The sequence below is a fragment of the Monodon monoceros genome, unplaced genomic scaffold (assembly GCF_005190385.1).
Source record: "Monodon monoceros isolate NGI ecotype Baffin Bay Population unplaced genomic scaffold, NGI_Narwhal_1 Super_Scaffold_7, whole genome shotgun sequence".
Classification (NCBI taxonomy): domain Eukaryota; kingdom Metazoa; phylum Chordata; class Mammalia; order Artiodactyla; family Monodontidae; genus Monodon; species Monodon monoceros.
Window position 1 is genome coordinate 38,618,414 of NW_021703784.1, and position 20,498 is coordinate 38,638,911.

Sequence of the window (20,498 nt, forward strand, 5' to 3'; positions counted from 1 at the left end):
GGTCCTAGAAGATCCCACATACCACAGAGCAACTAAGCCCATGCGCCGCAACTACTGAGCCTGTGCGCCTAGAACCTGTGCTCCTCAACAGGAGAGGCCACCGCAATGAGAAGCCCGCGCACTGCAACAAAGAGTAGCCCCCACTCGCCGCAACTAGAGAAAGCCCGTTGAGCAGCAACGAAGACCCAATGCAGCCAAAAATAAGTAAATTTATTTAAAAAAAAATATATATATATATATAAAGTAATCCTTCAAATCAGTGAGAAAAAACAGACAATCCCATAGAAAAATAGGAAATATATTGGAATGGAATCAGTATTTCGCCAAAAAAAGGGGAAAAAATATATGTCCAATAAACTTCATTTACAGAGAAATACTAGATTACAATGATAATGATACAACACTACAGACCCACCAAATAGGTAAAAAATTTTTAAGTTCGTATTATTAAGTGTTGGGGATGTAGAGCAACTGGAATTCTCAGACACTGCTATTGGGAATATAATTGGTACAACCACTTTGGAACACAGGGGTTATCTACTAAATCTGAATGTGTGTATATTTTCACTCTTAGACACCTTCCTTAGAGGAACATATGTACACCTGTACCAGAAAACATGTACAAGAATATTCATAGCAGCATTTCTCAGGAGCCAAAACACTGTAGACCACTCAAATACCCATCAAGAATGTAACAGAAAAGTAAATGATGGTATACTCATATACAGCTGGGGTCAGGAAACGTTTCCTGTGAAGGGCCAGAGAATAAATACTTTAGGCTTTGCGGGTCTCTGTCTCAAAATCTTAGTTGTTTTTTCTTCCCCAACTTTATAAATATAAAAAACATTCTTAGCTCATGGGCCAAACAAAAACATGGCCCATGGGCCATAGTTTGCCAACCCCTGATGTAGAAGAAAACTATACAGCATTGAAAATGAATGAACTACAGCTACCTGCAACCCTGTGAATGATTATTACAAACGTGACATTGAGCTAAAGAAGCGACACAAATACACATACATATATACAAATCACATATAGAAGAATCATAAATAAAAACCATAGGAATATAATTCCATTTATATAAAACAGGCACAATGACACTATAGGATTTAGAAATGTACAGATAGGCCTTAAAACCACAAAGAAAAGCAAGAAAATGTTACCATACAAATCAGGATCAAGGATACTTATACGTGAGGGAGGGGGTTGTGACCTGAAAGGGACCTCTGGGCGTCTGGCAGTATTTAATTTCTCGACCTGGATGATGGTAACAGAGGTGTTGGCTTTATCACTATTTGTTAATTTGTACGTTTGTGTTTGTTATTTGTCAAATTGTGTGTTTATGTTTTATGCATCTTCCTATGGGTATTGTGTTTGGATGGATCATCACCTAAGGTTGACAAAGACAACAGTACAGGAGAGAGTTGAAGACAAACGTATGGGCAGATGGCATACCACTGAAGTAACATGGGAGGGCGTCTGAAGGGAAGAGGATGATGTCCCTAAGAATAGAGGAGGCTGGTAATGTCCAAATATATGGACTTCAAAGGCGGAGACGCTATTGAACCAGAAGGAGAAGCCCTGGTTAGAAAGCAGCTTTGGGCAGTGGGGAGAGGGCTGCCTGATTTTTCTGGTCCCAGTTGGGGGCTGGTACTGGAAAGTCATTCTACACATTTCACCAGAGCATAGACACTGGATGGGCTGGAAGGACCATCAGGAGAAAAGAACAGGGCTGACAGGGCGTGGCAGGGCAGTTTGGGGCAGGCCTGAACAGTGTAAGATGATAAGCAGTTTGTGCCCCCTCTGACCCCTCAGCCCCCAAACACTCCTTCATGGGCACAGGGAAGCAGTCAGAAGAGCTGTGTGCAAAGGGAAGAGATAGAGATTTTTTTTTTGCGGTACGCGGGCCTCTCACTGTTGCGGCCTCTCCCGTTGCGGAGCACAGGCTCCGGACGCGCAGGCTTAGCGGCCATGGCTCACGGGCCCAGCCGCTCCGCGGCATTGTGGGATCTTCCCGGACCGGGGCACGAACCCGTGTCCCCTGCTCATCGGCAGGCGGACTCTCAACCACTGCGCCACCAGGGAAGCCCCAAACCCGTGTCCCCTGCTCATCGGCAGGCGGACTCTGAACCACTGCGCCACCGGGGAAGCCCCAAGATGGAGATATTTTAAATACATATTTCTTAATCTCTATTTTACAGATCAAGAAATTGAGAATCAGGGAGGTTAAAGGATGTGTCCAGGGTCACAGATTAGTAAATGATGCCTGGGACCCCAACTGGTAGATGTAGTAGTCAGAGTTCCCAAGAAAAACAGAATAAATAGGGGAAGGAGAGAGAGACAGAGACAAAGACAGAGAGACCCAGAGAGAAAGAGAGACTGACTTTAAGGGATTGGCTCACACCATTGGCAAGTCTGAACTCAGTAGAGCAGGCCAGTGGGCTGGAAACTCAAGCAGGATTTCTATGTTTCAATCTTGAAGCAGAACTGCTTCTTTCAGAAAATCTCAGTCTTTTGCTCTTAACACATTTAACTGAGTGGATGAGGCCCACCCACATTGTGGAGCATAATCACCTTGACTTAAAGTCAACGGAATAAATCATAGAAACCTTCACAGCAACACCTAGATTAGGGTTTGACCAAACAAGTCAGCATCATAGCCTAGTCAAGTTGACACATAAAATTAACCATCATAGATGGATATAAGCACCCAGTATTGACGGACTCCGACCTAACACACGGTGATCGAGTAAACTTAAGCAGGTGTCTCAGGTAGGGAGCACGGCCACATATGTGTTCCCACCATACAGTGAGGAAAGTGAGGCAAGGCCATATTAACTGACCTGCCTGGGCCTCCCAAGTAATTAGCATCAAGGCTGGGTCTGGCTCCCAGTATCCAGCCTCCAAACGCCCTGCTCTCTCCTCCCAGCCATTCCACTGTCTGTGCTGCTCCTCACTTTCCCTCTGCTCTGGAGCAGCTCAGGTGCTAAGCCCAAGCCTGCCAGGCTTGGGCCTTGCAGTGCTGTCCTGTTTCACCCTCTTAATGAGAACATTGAACTGTTCTTGGAAATTCATTTCTTTTTTTCTAGACTCTTCAGCAGAACTATATGAGGGATGCTTAATGCTAAATCATGCAAACTCCTGTGTCAGGAATGGCCTCCCTTCTCTCTGGGCACAAAACAATCACTAGCCATCCTGTGGCTCAAGGGTCCACAGAGGTCCAGGCCTTCTCTCTCCCTCTCTTCTCACATGACCTGGTGGCCCAGGTTCAAGAACAATTCCATCAGGTCAGAGACTCTCTCTGGACCACTTGGTGGGGCATAGTACTCATCAACCAAGGATCCCCAAAGGAAGCAGACCACTCCTGAATTTCAAAAATCATGTTCCAAGCAACTTCCCGTGCAACAGTGACCCTTGCTTAGCAAAGCAGAGCCACACCCACTTGCGGGTTCGGACCCAGCGAGCATGTTTGGGCAACTGTTGGCCAGGAGCCAGTTTTACATCAGGAACAAGTAGCATCCTGGCAAATCATTTATCCTAATAGAAGAGTCCCTCGTATTTGAAGGGGTCAGCGACACTGGAGGAGGAGGAGAGGTGTGAATCTCAGTGCTGGGTGATGTCTACCTCTCAGATTGTACATGAGGAGCTGTAATGAGGAGTGTGGACCAAGAAGCGAAGGAGTGGTTCGCCTGCTACCTCTGCAGGACATCTGCTCTGTGGCCTGTGCAGGAAACACTGTGCAACACCAGTGGGAGTGAAATGTACTTTCCCCGCTTGGAGTGAGGGCTGCAACTCTTAGGGGTATGAAAGAGAAATGGTGGGGGATTGTCTCTTCCAGAGAGATATGGCTAGAAAAGCTTAGTGGATCATAGGTCAGTTCAGATCAGATCAATCCCCCTCTATGTGCCAGGGCCAGAGATGAACAGATGAACAAGACACAGCCCTTGTCTTCCCAGAACAGACCAACTGGTGGGGGAAATAGACAGATAATATCAATAAGATACAGTAAGTGCTATGAGAGAGACATACCCAGGGTGCCTTGGGAGCCTGGTGGAGCCTGGTGGAGGGACACCTCATCACGAAAAGGGGTTGGGCTACGTGAAGGAAATGACACTTGGGCTGAGTCTTTAAGTATGAACAAGAACTTACTCATGAAAGAAAGTGAGAAGAGCACTCAGGCAGGAACAACAGTGTAAGCAAAGGCCCAGAAGCATGAACAGCATGGGCGAGTTAAGGAAACGAGCTGAGAGTTCATAGGTCAGAAAGTAGGAAGGTAGGAGGGCAGGGAGCTAAGGTCATTAGTGAGGGAGGCGCCAGGCTCTGTATGCCAAACTCATAAACAGGTTAGACTTTATTCTATAGGCTATAAGGAGGCCCAACAGGCTTTAAGTAGGGGTAGGACCCATTTATAGAGCTCCAAATTGCAATAGGTGTCACTGATTTCCGTATGCCCACCTTCAGGCTATCAGGTTCCAGAGTGATCTTTCTAATGCACAAATCCAATGATATTGCATGAATGAATCAAAAGAGTTATTCAGGAGCAAAGAGAAAGGTTGTCAAGCTGCACTGAGGATCCCGCGGAGATGAGAAATCATGAATTTGCAGAGCCGCCAACTTGCACTGCTGTGTCATGTTCTCCATGATGGAGACAGAGTCAGAATTTTGCCATGTCAGGCTCGAGAGTGAAGAGTGCTGGTGAGAGAGCAATTTTGATAACTCACCACAGTGGTGAAGGTTGGGTAAGAAGGAGCATAGCGACGGCCCAGCACCTGAGTCCTGGCCTCGCTCTTTCCGCACGGGACAAACAACATGAGCTTCAGTGCCCAGTACACCTTCTCCAACTACCGGTCCCTGGGCTCCACGCATCACCGGGCCACGGGGTCCGACTGCTCACCAGCGCTGCCAGCGTCTGCAGGCGCCAGGGGCTCGGGCTCCCGGATCTTTGTGTCCCACTCCACCAGTGTCCAGGGCGACTGGGGATCCAGGAACATGGGCACCAGAATGGCCAGGGGTCTGGTAGGTGTAGGGGGCATCCAGGGCGAAAAGGAGACCATGCAAGACCTGAATGACCGCCTGGCCTCTTACCTGGAGAGGGTGAAGAGCCTGGAGGCCGATAATAGGAAACTGGAGTGTAAAATCCGGGAACACCTGGAGAAGAAGAGACCCCAGGTCAGAGACTGGGGGCATTACTTGAAGACCATCGAGGACCTCAGGGCTCAGATTTTTGCAAGTTCTGTGGACAATGCCTGTCTTACTGCTGATGACTTCAGAGTCAAGTATGAGACGGAGCTGGCCATGCGCCAGTCTGTGGAGAGTGACATCCACAGGCTCCACAAGGTCATTGATGACACCAGTGTCACCTGGCTGCAGCTAGAGCCTGAGATCGAGGCTCTCAAGGAGGAGCTGCTCTTCATGAAGAAGAACCACGAGGAGGAAGTAAAGGGTCTGCAAAACCAGACTGCCAACTCCGGGTTGACCGTGGAGTTGGATGCCCCCAAACCTCAGGACCTCAGCAAGATCATGGTAGACATCCGGGCCCAGTATGACAAGCTGGCTCAGAAGAACCGAGAGGAGCTGGGCAAGTACTGGTCCCAGCAGACTGAGGACAGCACCACAGTGGTCACCTCGCAGACCGCTGAGATAGGAGCTGCTGAGATGACACTCACGGAGCTGAGACGCACCGTCCAGTCCCTGGAGATCGACCTGGACTCCATGAGAAATCTGAAGGCCAGCTTGGAGAACAGCCTGAGGGAAGTGGAGGCCCACTATGCCATGCAGATGAAACAGCTCAATGGGGTCCTCCTGCACCTGGAGTCGGAGCTGGCCCAGATCTGAGCAGAGGGGCAACGCCAGACCTAGGAGTACGAGGCCCTGCTGAACGTCAAGGTCAAGCTGGAGGCTGAGATCAACACCTACCGCCGCCTGCTGGAAGATGGGGAGGACTTCAGTCCTGGTGACGCCGTGGACAGCAGCAACTCCATGCAAACCATCCAGAAGACCACCACCCTCAGGCTTGTAGACGGCAAAGTGGTATCTGAGGGCCTCAGACACCAAAGTTCTGAGGCATCGAGTTAGCAGAAGCAGGGTGCCCTGGGGAGCAGGAGGCCAATAAAAGTTGAGACGTTACTGCAAAAAAAAAACACAAAAAAACAAAAAGGAGCATAGCACAGTGCCTGGTACGTGGTGGGTGCTCAGTACATTTTTGTTGAATGATGAGAAGATGGGAAGATGGGTATGACAGTTACCAATTTTACGCACTGGTGAGTGTGTGTCGTCCCGTCCCCACCCCACCCCACCCCACCCCTGGTCTTCTAGTAAGACACACCCACTTTCCTGACATGTGATCCAGGGCTGGCCAATCAGAGTACTCCACTCCTCTCCCACGACCACGATAGGCCCCAGGATGGTCATGTGACCCACAGCAGGCCAATTAGTGCTCTTCCCAGCACTGCAACTGAGACTAGCTGGAAGCCAGCCTTTTGCCTGTAGAATTATACTGGAAGGATGAAAGTCTAGGGCTCACCGCAACCATCTTCACCACACAGAGGAGCCCTCTCTACAACAGTGGGGAATGACAGAGCAGAGCTGAGAGTTGAAAGCACTGCGCTATGCTCCTTCTTACGCAACCTTCACTGCTGTGGCGAGTCATCAAAATTGCTCTCTCACCAGCACCCTTCACTCTCGAGTCTGACATGGCAAAATTCTGACTCTGTCTCCATCTTACACATCTGTCTTTTCTGCTGGCCTGTTGCTGGAGAACATGACACAGCAGTGCAAGCTGGTGGCTCTGCAAATTCATGATTTCTCATCTCAGCTGGATCCTCAGTGCAGCTTGACAACCTTTCTCTTTGCTCCTGAATAACTCTTTTGATTCATTCATTCATTCATGCAATATCATTGGATTTGTACATTAGAAAGACCACTCTGGAACCTGATAGTCTGAAGGTGGGCATACAGAAATCAGTGACACCTGTTGCAATTTGGAACTCTATAAATGGGTCATACCCCTACTTAAAGCCTGTTGGGCCTCCTTATGGAAATGAAAACACTGGCCAGGGTCATCCCAGCCTATATAACACCTTTGTGTGAATTAGGGAAAAGCACCTTTGCCTCAAGTTAAAAAAGCTCTATGTTAATATATCAGGGTACAGGGAATTCCCTGGCAGTCCAGTGGTTAGGACTCAGTGCTTTCACTGCTGTGAGCCCAGGTTCAATCCCTGGTCAGGGAACTAAGATCCTGCATGCTGCATAGCACTCGGCAAAAAAAAAAAGAAAAAAAAATATATGTGTGTGTGTGTGTATACACACACACACACACATCCATATATATACACATATATATCATTATATATTCCATATATATCCCATATATACATATATATCAGAGTACAACCTGAACAACCATAAGTCATGGGCCCTGGAAATAGAAACAGAGGCGGCTATGCCCTCTGCCATGTTCAGTAACCCTGAAGGAACGTTCTAGCCCCAGTGACCATCCTGCCCTCTGAGGAAGGCTGGAGTTGGAGGGCAGGGGGACAGGAACGTGTCTCTGAGAGCCACAGGTGAGAGAAGCAGTCTTAGGGGAGGCAGGAAGTGGTTGGGACATGCACGGTTGCACCTGTGTGAACATATCTCCTGAGCCTGTTTAGGGCTTCGTATGCCAATGTGGCCTTATTAAAGAGGGGATTCTCCCTCACTGCTCCAGGACTCAGCTGAAACTGTCCCACCTACCTCATGTGGTAGGTGAGATCTGACCTCATTCACATTGTATGTGAATGGCATGTATTTCACATACAATGCCATGGGAATGGTCCCCCCTTAGATGTGGTGCCGTTGTGCAGTATACAAGCTGAACAGTTATACACAGGGACCCTGAGCCTGACAAGCTCCTCTGACCCTAGATACCGTACCCCTGTCCTTCCCAGTTAAAAAGGCAGCAAAACTCTTTCTCTCTGAGCAAGTGTAAAATGGGTACCTACCATTTGCCACTGGAAAAGCCCTGACTATTAATACACACTGACAAACAGAATGAAGTGTAACAGACAGATCAGGGCCCAGACCCCAGGCTCTGGAGGTTTCTGTAAGTATTAAAATGGCAGTGGGAAGGAGACGATAAGAAAGCCGTTTAAGATGTCTGAGGTAGAGTTGCTCTTGGTAACAGCAGAGTTGGAGATGGGCCCTGGGGGTGGGGACTGAAGCAGATGGAGGGAAGGGGAGAAAGTTGAGCGGAGAGGCTGAGCCACCCTCACAGGCACTGAAATTCCCCAGGCTGGTGGCAGGCGTGACGTAATCTACCTCAGAGAATTATGGCTAATTTCCTTTCCCCTCAAACCCTTCCCCTCCTCTGTCCCACTTAAACTTGATTGGTTAGTTTGTGCCTAAATTTACAAGGAAGCCCAGCTACCCCAGCTAATGAGGACTGTTTACTCTTTCTATCGCTGGAGCGGGGAACGGGGGAGCCAAATAAAATCCAGTGTGTTCATCCCACAGGGAGGAAATCCCAAAGTGCCCCTGAGGCCTGGAGACGCACAATTTGCACCCTTCGATTCCCACCCCATGCCAGAGGAACTGTGATTTGCTGAAGAGTCTCAGAAACTTCGATGTTATCACTTTGCTCATCTCTTTCCAAAATCACCTCGAGTAACCATGATGCAGTGGAAAAAATGTGAACTTCAAAGTACAACAGATCTAGTTTGAATTCCAGCTCTGACCTTGGACAAGTTACTTGATATTTCTGAACCTATATTTCCTTAAGTCTAAAAAAAAGGGGGAGTGGGTCACTGCGGAATTCCCTGGTCCAGTGGTTAGGACTCAGCGCTTTCACTGTGGTGGCCCAGGTTCAATCCCTGGTAGAGAAACTAGGATCCTGCAAGCCACGTGCTGTGCTCAGCCATAAATAAATTAATTAAATAACAATTCCCATCTCATAAGGCTGTTGTGATAGTTACATGAAATCATTTCTGTAGAGCCACTCCCTTAGTACCAGCACAGCGTTCCCACTTCTACCACCATAATCCTTCCCCCCGAAGCCCCAGTGGCATCAGACCTCCCCCTCCATCAGCTGTAACTGAACATGAGGATGGCCACACGGAGTGGAGAAAGAGAACTGGCTGAGGTATTAGGAGCCCTGCACTCCAGATGTGGCTTTAGGACTTCAACGGGCAACACCCAGCCTGTCTGGTCCTCGATTTCTTCATCTGTAAATGCAGGTGGTGATTCCAGCCGTGCTCAACTCACAGAATGGATACGAGTTTTAAGGGAGCTAATGTGATTTGTAAATATCAGCAAAAATGGACATATTAAAATACTAGTGAGTGACAGCCGTTTAGAGTGCTACTTTCCTGAGAAGTATCGCATTTTCCCCTGCAGTAAAATGGAACCAGCCATTCATTTAATAAAGCTGAATTGGGGCATCCATCATGTGTCCAATCCTGTGCAAAGGATTAGCTCATCAATAACCCTTCTTCCGGGCTTCCCTGGTGGCGCAGTGGTTGGGAATCTGCCTGCCGATGCAGGCGACACGGGTTCGTGCCCCGCTCCGGGAAGATCCCACATGCCGCGGAGCGGCTGGGCCCGTGAGCCATGGCCTCTGAGCCTGCACGTCCGGAACCTGTGCCCCGCAACGGGAGAGGCCACAACAGTGAGAGGCCCGCATACCACAAAAAATAAAAAAAATAACCCTTCTTCCTCGGTGCTACTGGATACATGGGTTGAACATTCATTTATTCATTAAATAAATAAATCTTTACTGAACTTTTGAGACTTGAAAGGAGTTACTACCATATTTATCTCTTATAGGACATATTTAAGTCTTAATAATTTCGTTGACTGTCACCTCTTTCTGACTAGACTGTGAGCTATTTGAGGACAGGTGAGATTTGGGCAAGATTCAGTTTCTGTTAACTGACCAAATGTACCCACAGGACTGACTCAAATGACACGGTTGCCATGAGTTGCTTCTCTCTGACCGTTAACTATACTCATGGGGGCTGCTTATCACCCTAGTCAGACCCAGGAGAGGGAACTGGACTCACCATGTTTCCATCACCCCAAAGGAACTACTGTTTGCCTTCCAGATGACTCAGAAGTCTCAAGGCCCTGGCCTGGCATCAGACCCCAGGTTAGCCCAGGGTAGTATCCTCTCTGTGAGCACAGCCTGGCATCTGCCCAACCAACATGTAAGCTCTCTGGTCCCTCTGCGGCTCACGAGGTTCAGGGGCCATTAGAGCTGGCTGGGGCCTCTGATATTAATGAGGGATGCTCTCAGCACAACTCAGCGCTGCTTCCTGGGCATCAGCCCACCAGGAGCAGAGACAGATCTCGCTGGCAAATGAGCTTCCCTTCAGGGCTGGGCCAATCCAAGGCAGCCCACTGGATGGGTGGTGTGGGAAAGATTTTGCTTCTCTTTTTCCCTTTGTCTCTTCCCTTCCTCTGTCTCCCATCTCCATCCTCCCTTCCCTTCCTTGTCTTGCTTCACTTTCTTTTTTTGTCCCCTCCCCTCATGCACACTTCTTCTTACTCTCTTTCCTTATCACTTTTCCTGCTGTCCCACTGTCCCCCTCCTCCTTTATCTGGTGCCTACCTCCTTTCCTTTGCTCTTTATTTTTCTCCTCTTTGTCTAATCCCATCTCTCTGCCACTTTGCCTCTTTCTGTCTTTTGTATATGTCTGCCTCTGTCTCTCTTTCCCTGTTTTCCTCTTTCTCCCCTCCCTCTACATTTCTAACCCTCTCGCCCTCAATCTTGCAACCACTACAGAGGCAGGAAAGCATGGTTTAGGGCACAAGAAAACTCCAACTCTAATAGGACACAGAACACATAGAGGGGGTAAGCAGAAGAGCCTGGGATGGTATTTGAAATTATCTATGAGACAACCTTGAAACCAGGTTAGAGAGGGTTTTCTCCTTCCAAAATAAAACACAATATCATTTTGCCCCCACAGGACTGGATAAAAATTTGACTTGACAAGTTGTTGGCAAGGATGTACAAACAATGGAACATTCATACGCTGCTGGTGGAAGTAAAATGTAAAATGGTGCAACCGCCTTGGAAAACTATCTCTTTCTTTTCTCATAAAGTGCAATGTACATCTGCTCTATGACCCAGCAATTGCACTCTTTGGTATAAACCCAAGAGAAGTGAAAAACCATGATCACATAAAGACAAAACATAATCATAGCAAACTGATTCATAAGAGCCAAAATCTGGAAAATACCCAAATGTCCATCAATAAGAAAGTGGATAAATAATCATGGTATATTCATACAGTGGAATACTACTCAGCAATGAAAAGGAACAAACACATAACATAATGACAAATCTCTAAAACGTTATGTTGAGTGAAAGAAGCCAAACACAAAAGAATATGATTCCATTTATATGAAATTAAAAAATAGACAAATTGCTCCAGTTGATTTTGTTTGCAACTTTGTGAGACTCTGAAGGAGAGGGCAGAGGCTTTTCTCATGTCATTAAAACTAACCCACTGTGATAAAAATGAGGAGGGTGGTGGCGTAGTACTGACAAGAGGGCAAGGGCAGAAGGGAGATTAACTGGAGAAGGAACCTTCTCAGATAATGGAAATGTTCTCTCATTTTGGATGACATTTATACAAGTGTATACAGTTATCAAAATTTATTGAACTGGACACTTAATATTCTATTGTACGTAAACTATGTTCACTTTTAAAATCATCCATAATTACATAATCCACCAAAAAATACTGCTATATTTTCTTTTTTTCTATTCATATACAAATATATTTTCATAACTGAGGTTAAATGATATATACAATTCCTTTTCTTTTAACATCATTTTGTGCATTTTCTCACATCTTTAAAATTTGTTGAAAAGCATCCATTTTAATGAATATAATAGATCATCCTAGAGATGTACCATAATTTGTGCCACCATTTCCCTATTATTGGACAGGTATGTTGTTTCCATTTTTTCACTATTATTAATGGCAATGTCATGACAAACATAAACGGAAATGTGTAGGTACTGAAGATTTTCTTACATTAAATTAGTGATTTAAGAGCAGACCAGTTAAGTTTGACTCTCAGTTCCACCATTTACTAGTTGTGGGACCCAGGCAGGTTACTTAACCTTTCTCTGCTTCAATTTCCTCACTGGAAATGATGGAGATGTTAATAGTAACTTACCTCCAGGGTTGCGGTGAGGTTTAATGGGGTAATAAATATAAAGCACTTAGACATGTGCCTTGCATTTAGTAAGTCCTCAAGAGGTATTAGCTATTGTATACAGTATTAGAAGGAAAGAAATACAACTGGGCTTAGAACAATTGATGTTGCAAACAAGTTAAAAAAAAATTACTGTTGTTGGAGGACTGGGGGGAGACTGGAGAGAGTTTTTAGATTACCCCCAAAGTCTATATTTGGGTTGGCAGAGTGTAGACTAGGGATGGCATAGCCCACATTTGCCACATCCCTTGACCTTGGCAGATGTTACTATTCAACTACCACACCACTCCCATGGAGCCCAGATATAGCCTCATAATCACTTTCATCACTCTAGATTCACTACTCTTTAATCAAGCTGAGATAAGGGGTGGGCTTCTTTACATCCTTGTTCTAGAGCAATGGTTCTCAACCCTGGTACATATTGGAATCACCTGGGTGGTGGGGTGGGCAGACTTCCAAAATAGCCCCCAATGATCCCCACCTCCTGCTAGGCAGGCACGTCCTTGTGTACTTCTCCCCTTTTTGAGTGCAGGCTGGACCTAGTGGCTTGTTTCTAATGAACAGAATATGGCAAAAGTAAGATTAAGCTATTATATATAGAGTGGATAAACAACAAGGTCCTACTGTATAGCACAGGAAACTATAATCAATATTCTATGATAAACCATAATGGAAAAGGATACTAAAAAAAAGAATTTGTATATATGTATAACTGAATCACTTTGCTGTACAGCAGAAATTAACACAACACTGTAAATCAACTATATTTCAATAAAAAAAGAATAGGGCAGGGCTTCCCTGGTTGCGCAGTGGTTGAGAGTCCGCCTGCCGGTGCAGGGGACACGGGTTCGTGCCCTGGTCCGGGAAGATCCCACATGCCGCGGAGCGGCTGGGCCCGTGAGCCCAGCTAAGCCTGCGCGTCCGGAGCCTGTGCTCTGCAATGGAAGAGGCCACAGCAGTGAAAGGCCCGCGTACCGCAAAAAAAAACAAAAAAAAAAACGTACAAACTTCTCATTATAAGACAAGTAAGTGCTAGAGATGAAACGTACAACATCATTAATATAATTAACTGCTTTATGTTATGTATGAAAGTTGTCAAGAGAGGAAATCCTAAGAGTTCTCATCACAAGGAAAAAATATTTTTTTCTTTTTCTTTAATTTTATATCTATATGAAATGATGGATGTTCACTAAACTTATTATGGTAATCATTTCATGGATGTATATAAGTCAAATCATTATGCTGTACACCTTAAACTTATACTGTGCTGTATGTCAATTATATCTCAATAAAACTGGAAGAAAGAAAAAAAAAGAAAATAGCTGTTCCCTCCCTGAGGCTTGGCACTGGCTCCTGGCTGATCATTTAACATTGATTGGTTTCCTGTGGTTCTTTGTGAATTGCTTACAGTGCTAACCTGGATACCCTCAGGATCAGACCCCACTCTCAGGCCAGCTCCCAGATTGCCTTAAAAGGGCCTAGAGAGTCTCCTTCTGGGCCAAATTATGAACAAAAATTCACAATCAATGTACTGGAAAAATATGTAATCAAACTGATCTACTTAACAAACTTATTATCCTTCCCAGTACTTAAATCATGTCTCAACACAAGAAACTAAAATGTCAAGAGGATGAAAATAATGCAGTGTATCACAGTCTACAAAATTCTATTGAATTTTACCTGCTGCAATTTTGCACATATGGTCCTGAAATGATAGGTAAATGGTGGGATGTTTGGCATCTTGCTCTGTGACTTTATACCTAAGGAAGAAGGAAACGAATATTTACTGTGAAGGTATTATGTGTCAGGTACTGTGCTGGGCAATTCACATGTTATCTGGTTTACTAGCCTAGAGAAGCAGAATAACAGCGATGGGGAGAACAGTCTCATAAGCTAAACAGCTGGGTACAAGTGAAGCTCTGCTCTTACTAACTCCTGCCTCCATTTTCTTATCTGTGAAACGGTCAGAATTATAATAATAGTACTTTCCTCATAGGGTAGATGAACTGATTAACGAATTACATGAATTATTACTCATAAGACACTTAGGACAGCACTGACTTTCCATGTTTAATAATCTACCTTTAGGGCTTCCCTGGTGGTGCAGGGGTTAAGAATCCGCCTGCCAATGCAGGGGACACGGGTTCGAGCCCTGGTCCGGGAAGATCCCACAGGCCGCAGAGCAACTAAGCCCATGCGTCACAACTACTGAGCCTGCACTCTAGAGCCCGCAAGCCACGACTACTGAAGCTGCCCACCTAGAGCCCGTGCTTTGCAACAAGAGAAGCCACCGCAATAAGAAGTTCGTGCACTGCAACGAAGAGTAGCCCCCGCTCGCCACAACTAGAGAAAGCCCGCGCTCAGCAAGGAAGACCCAACGCGGCCAAAAATAAATAAATTAAATAAATAAATTTATTTGAAAAAATAATAATAAATCTACTTTTATGGTCACAGCATACTTTTGAGATAGTATGACAATGCTCAATTTACAGATGAAGTAACTGAAATTCAGAGATGTGAGGCAATTTGCTCAAGGTCACAAAGTTAATAGTGCAGGAGGTATTTGAACTCAGGAATGCTCCAAGTACAGCCCGACATTAAATTCCTGGCATTATTCAATCCTGAGCTCCCATCATGTGTCAGGCACTGCAGAGAAAGTGAAGAACTAGAAGATGAGGTCCTGTTTGTTTTAGGGAAAAGAGGGGAGCCAAAAACAACCAAACAGATGAAGAAAATTTCAGACAGTGACAATGCAATGAAGACAATGAAACAGACTGACGTCAATAGGCAAAAACGGAAAATGACCCAAATGTTCATCAACAGGAGAATGAATACACAAATGGCAGTAATATATCCATACAATGGAATAGCAGGGAATGAAATTCTGATACACGTAACAACGTGGATGAATCTCAAAATCATTATGCTGGGCGAAAAAAGCACATGCAAAATACTACATGCTGTATGATTCTATTTATATCATTCTAGAGAATGCAAATGAATCTATATTGACAAAAAACAATCCAGTGGTTGCCTAGGGCTGAGGGCAGAGAGAAGGATGGGCTGACTGCCCAGAGGAAACTTCTGGAGTGAAGGAAATACTCTGTTTCCTGATTGTGGTGGCTGTTTCATGGGTGTATACATATAACAAAAGCCATCAAACTGTACATTTTAAATGAATACAGTTTCCTGCACATTAATTAAGCCCCAGTCAAGTTGATTTTAAAACATGGAATAGTGACTGTGCAGGTTGGTAGGGCAGGACTACTTTAGGTCTCTCGAACAGAATGAAATTTGTGCTGAGAATTTAATGATGTTCAAGCGGTAAGAGATCTAGTCCAAGGGCACCCAAATATTCTCAATCCACGGCAAGCCAAGGGCAGGGGGCATCTGGTCCCTGATGCAATGAGGAGGTGCAGTGTCTAAAAAGAACTTAAAAATAAGAGTAAGACCCACTTAAGAAATTTCATTACCACCATGCACCGGCAATTCTAAACAATGTCAGTGACAGAATACTCTGCCCTGCTAAAGCAGACCACTCCTACAACCAGTGTTTTCAGTAATGGTCCATGGGATCAGAAAATTCTGTGTGGCATATAGTTAACCTTAATTTTTTTTGAGTACAGTGGTAAACCATGATTTTAAAATATGTCTCATAAGGCTTTCCTGGTGGCGCAGTGGTTAAGAATCCGCCTGCCAATGCAAGGGACACGGGTTCAGGCCCTGATCTGGGAAGATCCCACATGCCGCCGAGAAACTAAGGTCGTGCGCCACAACTACTGAGCCTGCGCGCTAGAGCCCGTGAGCCACAACTACGGAGCCCGCGTGCCACAACTATTGAAGGCCGCGCGCCTAGAGCCCGTGCTCCGCAACAAGAGAAGCCACCGCAATGAGAAGCCCGCGCACCGCAACAAAGAGTAGCCCCCGCTCACCGCAACTAGAGAAAGCCCATGCTAGAGAAAGCCCGCGCACAGCAACGAAGACCCAAAGCAGCCAAAAATAAATAAATAAAATTAATTAATTAATTTAAAAAAATATGTCTCATAAGCTTTTATCGTACCTATTACAATTTCCTTCACAGTGCCCTGCCTTTGCGACTTTTTCATTGACTTTTATTGAAATTAGACTTGAATAGCTCAATTCCCATCTTGTACATGGGATACCCAGCCCATCTGGGTCCCTAATGGTCATGTCAGATCCTGCTGGCCAACCAGCTCACAAATGCCAGCGAATTCAGGAAAACTGTTATTTGTTTTTCTAATTTTTATTTTTGTTTTGTTGCGTTTGACTGAAAATCTCCTGCAGACCATATTCTGGGATCAAGCACCTGGCATCTGCTCCAAACCATACATTCAGTGACTAACTCCTCATTTTTACCAATGAAGAAACGGAGACCCAGAGATATTAAATCATTTCCATAATGGAACAGCTAAGACCAGGATTCAGGTTAGACTTTTGCCATCCACCACACTGCCCCCATTGCATATTTACTGAACACCTTCTACATGCCGGGCCCTGTGCAGGAAGAGACAGCCCATAGAAGATCTGAAAGAAATGGTCTCTGCCCTTTAGAAGTGTAGTCTTAGCGTCCAAGACTAAAATGGCATGAATCCACCAGGGAAATGTATTCAATTGCTGAGCACCTATTATACAAGACACTGAGCTGGATGCTGTGATAATAACTGACGTGGATCAGGGGTTCCTGTGCAACCATCCTACTTCACACCTGTGTCTTATTTGACCCTCCCAGCAGCATTACTAAGTAGTAATATCAGAATCCCACTTTTCAGAGAAAAAACTGCTGTAAAGGAATGTTAAGTAGCTTGCCTAAGGTCACACAGCTAGGAGTGGAAGCGCTGGGCTTTTCCTGGGTCTGTCAGACTCCAGAGCCAGAGCTCTTATCCAATGTTCTCCCCAGAATCACTATTATCATGCAGAAGGGATATTAAGAGAATAACACTGGCACTTACCCTTAAGGTAACCGTAGGCTAGTAGGGGATAAGGCTTGCCTGCTTCATCACCACAACTCCTGCTCACAGAGGCTACACCCAGGCTGCGTGGTACAGGCAGTTTGGACCAGCCAAGTTCAAGGTAGAAAGATAATTGCAATTTTGGATCTCCCCCTTAGTAGGCTTGGCCTCCATATGGTCCCAGAGTGACATGGGGAACACACACCAGCTCAGCTTAAGAGACTTAGGGCACTGTATGGCACCATAAAAGCCTGGCTCAAAGGAACCAATTTTAATAAAGATTTGTATAGGTCTTTCATACTGTAACATTCAACACAATCCCCTCCCACTTCAACCACCTGTCTGGCACCCTAATACCATACACACATATATAATAAACGACAAGCATATTTTCAAGAGAGACAAAAAAAAAGCCCAAGAACTTACAGGTTATCTAAATGTGGTCATCAATTTTGCCAAACTGAACACCAAGATATATGGTCTCACTGGAAGAGCATATTTAAAATCAGGGCTGTCCTTGAACATGAGAATTATATGGGGATATATATGGCTGTCATAAAGCTAGATCGCTATAAACACACATCATTTTCTTCTTCTGGAAGTGAAGAATGGCTCCTAAGGTTTTGAGAAAATAAACACTGGTGGATGTTTTATTTTTAACCAAGTGGTTGATTGGTGAGAATAGGTACCAAATACCTGAGGGCGATAGTTTATGTCAAAGACTTCAAAGGAGAAGCCTACACTTCATACTAAGTATGAATCTTGAATTATACCCTTATAGCCCAGACCCCTCAAATCTTAGTCCCAACGTGCTTTTCTAGTTTTTCTCCGTATTCCTCCCTCTCTGCCTCAACCAGACTATTGCCATGCCTGGGATCTTGTAGGCACTTAAGTAAAAGTTGTAGGAAGAAAAGAAGGAAGGAAGGGAAGGGAAGGAGGGAGGAAGGTAGGAGAGAATGAACAAATGAAATAGTAAATATAATCAGGGCTTAAATGAACTCATGCTATCTCCCTCCTCCCCTCTATGCAATCCTACTCTATATAAAGGCTCCCATAAACTCAGATCAAAGTATCATTTGAATATGACACTAGAAGCTTCTAACTAACCCAGAACAGTGTTTTTCCATTCTGGCAACACATTAGAATTATCCAGTGAGCTTTCAAAAACCACTAATGCCAGGGCCCCACCCCAGAAAATATGATTTAGTTGAACTGGAGTGAGGCCCAGGCCGCGGTGCTTTTTTTCTAATGTGCAGACAGGGTTGAGCATTTCTGGTACAGCCCAACCTCCTCAGAGGTCCAGAGAGTTGATGTTACTTCTCCAAGGCCAGAGAGCTGGTGGGTGACAGAGGCAGGACAGGAACTCAGCACATCACTGAGTCACTCTAGCCTTTATCAGCTCTTGATCTCATGAAATTCTTCCTTCTCTCTTACATCTCTCAGACTACAGTTTTTCTAATTCATGTGCCAGGTGCCAGGTACATGGCAGTGAGCAAAACAGCCAGTTTGCTCTCATCTCGGCCTCAGCAGGAAGAGCCCATATACCTGGAGGCCTTTCTCAATCTGGATCATGCTGTCTACTTTGTGAGTTTCTTGGTACCAGGAGCCATGAGTTAGTTATTCATCTTTGGAGCTGCAGGGCCTAGCATGTAGCCTGGTACGGGGTCAGATGTTATGACAGTTTGATGAATAAATAAATGAATGCAAGTGATTCCTGAATCCCCTTACATGGAATTAAAAAAAAAAAAAAACAGAAAACTGTCAAGAAGACCCCTTGTATGAGTCAGGACTTTCTCAATTTTATGTCAGAGAAATCCAACTTTTTAATTTTTTGAGGCAAAAGAGGGTATTTATTTGCTCATAACTGGCAAAGGCTAGTGTGCAGAATCCCAGAGCTCAATCCATGTCATGAGGGCTCTATCTCTCTTCTCAGCTCCCAGCTTAGTTTGTACCATCTTGGCTTCGCGCTTAATTCAGGGTCTTTCCAATATTCCCAGTATTCCCAGGTTCATATCCTCTCATTTTAGCAATCCCAACAATGACCACATATCATTCCCAGGGAAGACTCTGAGGGCCCTGTCCAACCATCCCTGAACCAAACACTTTGGCTTGTGAAAAGTGTACTCTGATTGGTCGGCCTGGCTCACAAGCTCACCCAGGGGCGGTCGGCAGGGTACCACTAATGTCAACCTCACCAAGAACACATGAAATTGGCAAGGAGTCCCCCTTAGGAACCAGAAGAAGGAGACAGGAAAATGTGCCGGACTGCCATGGTCTTCTATCTTTCCATCTTTCTGCTCCATCATCCTACTTGGCATGATGGCTTTCGTCCTCATCCATGTAACTTCATGGATACAAGATAGGTGTCACAGATCTAAACGTTATGATGTCTTCAAGGCAGGAAGAAAGGGAGAGGGGCAGCCCTAGCCTTATCTGTCACTTTTATCAAGAAAGCAGGGACTTCCCTGGTGGCGCAGTGGTTAAGCATCCACCTACCAATGCAGGGGACACGGGTTCGAGCCCTGGTCTGGGAAGATCCCACATGCCACGGGGCAACTAAGCCCGTGCGCCACAACTACTGAGCCTGTGCTCTAGAGCCTGCGAGCCACAACTACTGAGCCCACGTGCCACAACTACTGAAGCCCGCGCGCCTAGAGCCCGTGCTCCTCAACAAGAGAAGCCACCACAATGAGAAGCCCGTGCACCGCAATGAGTAGCCTCTGCTCGCCACAACTAGAGAAAGCCCGCGTGCAGCAACGAACACCCAATGCAGCCAAAAATAAAAATAATTTAATTAATTAATTAATTAAAATAAAAGAAAGCAAAAACTTTCCCAGAAACACCCCAAGAAGACTTCCCTTAACATCACTGGCCAGCACTGGACAACTCTGCTACCCCCAGCTGCAAAGAAGGCTAGAAAATCTAGTTTTAACAAACTGGGGTTGAATTTCACGACTAGCTGGGATCAATACTAATTTCTCCTCCACCCTGTACTCTCCCTCCCCAGGGTTAATTACTCTTGCCCTGAGTCCCCATAGCATACTGGGCCTCCCTTATCAAAGAGACGTATGAACTGTACAGCAATTGCTTGTTTTTCCAGCCCTACCCCTCGCTAGGGTTTCTAAAGACTTCTGTCTTATTCATAGTTGTATCCCCAACCTTTAGCACAGTGCCCAGCTTCAATCCACCAATATTTTATGACCGTCTACCACGTGCCAGTCCCTGTGCAGATAAGGAGCTCTCAGTGAACACATCCTGTATGCATGGATGAATGGAGGTGTGGATGGGGGGTGGGTAGATAGTGGATGGAAGAATGGTGGATGG

The 20,498-nt window shown here is 45.5% G+C and overlaps 1 pseudogene across 1 annotated transcript; it reads left to right on the forward strand.

Moving 5' to 3' along the window:
- Positions 1–3,806: 3,806 nt before the first annotated feature.
- On the forward strand, positions 3,807–9,466 carry LOC114886945 (annotated as a pseudogene). The gene has a single exon (XR_003791462.1). The product of XR_003791462.1 is annotated as a keratin, type I cytoskeletal 18 pseudogene (transcript).
- The last annotated feature ends 11,032 nt before the right edge of the window (positions 9,467–20,498 follow it).